Genomic DNA, 4,485 nt, shown 5'->3' on the forward strand with positions numbered 1-4,485 from the left:
AATGTAATGGAATATTCAACTAAGGTAGACTGCTGTTGTTCACAGCACTAAGCTATTTATGGTTACTGATATACTCCGAGTCTCTGGCCCTCTCTTACAGCCAGGCATAGTAAGCTGGCCCTCGGAAGAAAAAGTTTGGGGACCACTGCCCTAAAGCATACAAATATCTGAGAGAGACTTTACATCTTTCCCTCCCACATCCACATCCACTGCAAAGGTACAGTTACGTCATGCACTGTACTTCCATTCTTCCAATGTACTGTACTTCCAAGATACAAGTTCAAATATATCAAGTGCTATTACCTTTCTTTCCTCTTCCTTTTTTTAAAAGATGGCTCCAGTCTGTTAATGTCAGCCCTGGTCTTAACATGTCGATGCTGAAAAGCAGAAAAGAGCAGGATCCAGCAAAATACAGTATGGCTCTGTGTGCGTAATTCTGGATGCCATGTCCATTAAAAAACAGCAATACCATCATTACTCTGTCATCACAAAGAGTGGCTTTGTGGATATGGGCAATGGGCCTTGTGAAGGTGAACTTGCCATTGAGGCTAGACCAGTGTCCATTTGTGGGATGACATGAAGGGAATCCATAGAGGTTTCAGTTGTCGTTGTTGTGACTGGCTTTGGTGTTAGAAAGGTATAAACATTTTTAATTATAGTGGATGGAATCCACTATCTTGAAATCTCCTGTCTTCTTCTTATTATTACAGTGCATGAAAATGCACTGTACTGTTCTTCCTAGGCTTCTTCTTCTTCTTCTTCTTCTTCTAACGCAGTTAACGCAGCTTCAACCGTTTAGCGTAGAAACTTCATTCAAACTATGTTACGTAGGTCTTACTTAGGACATCTGGGCTTTGTATTTTTCATCTTTGTATCTTCATCTTTGCCATCTGCATCAACTGTCAGTTTATCAGGCTTATACAGTCTCATTCTGTTACACATCCTGTTCAACTGTTTCCTCTGTCCACAACATAATTTAACCATTTAAACTATCCACCTATTTAACTGTTCAGTCATTCCAACTATATTAAACCTCATCTACCTAGCAAATAATTTAACCATTTAAACTATCTACCTATTTAACTGTTCAGTACGGTGGCCGAGAAGGGCCATAACACATGCAAACGCCACAACACATGCATATTCATAAAACACCTCCAAATTCATAAAACACCAACATCGATTTCACAACACGTGTGCTACAAATGACAAAAACATCTGCATATTCAGAAAACGCCTGCAAATTCTGAAAACATTTGCATCGATTTTACCTCACGTATGCTGCAAATATTCACAACACGAGCAAACAAGGTTAACAACATGCAAGTTGAAAAGACGACAACGGAAATGTTTTCCAGAGGGACCATAATCAGTAAAGACCTGCTTCCGGTTGGCGCTTCTTTTTTATGAATGCGGTTGAGGGTTGAACTATTTTCTCCCGTCCATTAATGACTAACGTTACAAGAGGTAAGTGAGTTTGCGCTTTTATTATGACAGACTTGTCTATGTGCTCTGATACCGAAGTGGTTTTGTGTATTTTTAACATATTAAGGCATTGTATTGTAAGGCATAGTGCTAACGTATTAGTCCATGCAGATAAATGTAAACGTTCTGCAAACGTTGTTAGCTAAACGTTGTTAGCTGGCTAGCTCGCTCGCTCCTGGTTACTAATAGATGCATTACCGGCGTTATTACATGGTTGTCCTAAGCACTGTGCCCTTTTGCGCACCACTACTTTCGAAAATTGTTACTGTCACATCGTATGTATGTAAACTCTGATTTCATGGTGCAAGTTCGTGGAGATATGAGCACCTTGCTCCTTTAGCACCATTTCCCGCTACTGGGACTCTGGCACTAACGTTACCTCTTGGTTAAATCGCTAATGTATCAGCTTAGCATCATGTCGCCAGGGCTCTCTCTTAACAATAAAACAATTTAAAAATGCCATGTTAATGCAAGAGTATGCCTGATATCTGAACTATTTATTTATTTATTTATTTATTTATTTACATCCAATCATAGTGCAAATAAGCATTAAATTCCAAAGTGCAGGTTGAGTACAGTATTCTGTGCAGTTATGTAGATGCAGTTATGAGAGATTAATTATGTGCAACAGTGTATAGTTAGATAAATACAACTCTTCCAGATGTTTTAGCTGTCAGCAAGGCGACAATTTATCAACCAATCAATAGTCGTAGCTATAATGCATCAGTGTATGTGTGTGTGTGTGTGTGTGTGTGTGTGTTAGTGAATGAGACACATATCCCAGGAAAGGCATTCATGAGGTTCAGGGAAATTAAAGAGCAAGAGAGGAGGACCTTTTCAAAGGCTAAAAAGAGACCAAACATTTCGGTGAAGGTAAGTCAAGATGGAGGTTTAAGGTTGTAATGTGGCTATTACACACAGTAGTCTTAATCATGTTTGTTTTTCTTTTTTTTCTCTTCTTTTCTGATTTCTATAAATTTCAATTGGCATAATGACCAGAACAAAAAATGGGTTAAAACCTCTAAGAGGGAAAACAATGCCATTAAATGTTGAACCCCCATGGTCATCAAAATAAATTTTGCCAGCTGCTATAAAAAAAACAGCGAGATTTTAATCAAGACATGATGTTCGATGGAGAATATGTCCTGGTCTATCCTGATGGCACTCAGGTACAAAATATACCAGGCACAGACAGACCTTTTGTTCTTGAGCAATATAAAGAAGCCATTGGCAAAGCCTATCAAAGGATTACGCTCTACATCTGCCCCCTTCAGGATTTGAGTAAGTATTGAAGTGTAGTAAGTAGTATCTAAGCTGTACCTTATGTCAAAAAAATGATTAATGACCCACCTGTCAAAATTTGATTGATTGATGACACCTGCCATAATTTGATTGATGACCGATGTGTCAAAATTGGATTGATGACCGATGTGTCAAAATTGGATTGATGACCCATGTGTCAAAATTGGATTGATGATCCATATGTCAAACCCTGGACGTAGTGTTGCTGATTTATGGTGTGCATGTCAAAGTTGATTAATCGTCCGACCATGTTGCAACTAAGTGTCATTCGTATATCAAATGGTTTTGGTTTTGGTTACCTTTCTCTCACCAGTCAGTGACACCTGGATGTGTCAAACCCTGGACGTTGTCCCCCTTCTTATCATTATGCATTCCACAAACCTGAGGGGGTGTGTGTTTCTGTGTCTTGTCAGGGATAGAGTAGAGCTATGAAAGGGTCAAATGAGGGTATATTTTATTCATTCAAACCATTTTTTAAATTAACTCTCTTTAAAGAAATCACAGAACAGAAGAAATGTGTACAAAAAGCACAGCACAAACTGAGTGGAAGGAACTAGTCTAAATCTTAGGGGGCCCCCACTGTGTTTTTTATTTTGGGAGTTGTGTCATGGTGGGGGGGGTTGTCATGGGAATGTCATGCTTGAGCAATTATGAGCGGTGTTGTTAGGGAGTATAAAAGCGGTGTAAAAGTATGGGTAAAGATAGCAAAGTAAGCATGGCTAGTCTGACAACTCCTGAAAATGCTGGGTCTAGTAGCGAGCGGCTAAGTGGGGGCCCCCTAAGAGAAAAAGCTCTGAAAGCTATAGGCTTTCTCGCATACAGGAACCAGACCCTGTACAACTATGCCTATGCCTATCTGTTGTTGAACTTGCTATCAATTGAGTGTGTCTGTTTTTGGAATTGGTCTGAGGGGGGTTTTGTATTATTCATGTGCTCAACACAGGTGTGTGACTCCTGTGTGTCGGCGTGAGGGTCTGTGTCATGGGTGGGTGTTGTCATGGGATTGTCATGCCTAGACAATTATCAAAGTTTGGGTTTTACTTTATTGGGTTTTTCTTTGAATCGAAGCGGATCAAAAATGTTTGGATTAAAAAAAAAAAAAAGATTGTTTGCTGCAACCAGAGAATTTGTTACAACATGAGTTTAAAAAAAAAGAAAAGACACAGAAACAAGACAGTGATAAGAATAAAAATGTATCAGACAGCAGTGGAGGGAGAGAGGGTAGGAGCAGGATCAAAGGCCAGAGTGTGTGTGTGTGTGGGTGGGTGTGTGTCTGTGTGGATACACTGAATTTGACAGATTTGTAGGTTTCAGTGTAATTTTTTGTAAGTTTTATGATAATTTTGAATGATCGATCTTTTACCGTTTTATCATTAATAAATGAAGAGAGGGAGGGGTATACCAAATGAGAAAGTCAATTATATCAACAAAAGAGGCACCAAAGGCAAGTAAATTGAGGGTATGCCTGTACTGGGTCAGATTATATAATTATATGCAGATTTTTTCATAGTCAGATTGTGTCTCTGATAGGATATCATGAGATAAACTAATAGTAACATTTTATAATAACCAGTCTCTTGCTATTTGGCTGAAAAGTATTGAAAAGCCTTGAAAAGTATTTACTACGGCAAGGTAAAATATACGTTTTTCCAAGACAAAATAGACAAAGACAAAATTGTTTTAGCCTTGACAAACCAC

The sequence above is a fragment of the Alosa pseudoharengus genome, unplaced genomic scaffold (assembly GCF_046254945.1).
Source record: "Alosa pseudoharengus isolate Yale_2024_CS ecotype anadromous, Long Island Sound unplaced genomic scaffold, YU_APseudo_1.1 YU_APseudo_1.1_scf_14, whole genome shotgun sequence".
Taxonomy (NCBI): Eukaryota; Metazoa; Chordata; class Actinopteri; order Clupeiformes; family Clupeidae; genus Alosa; species Alosa pseudoharengus.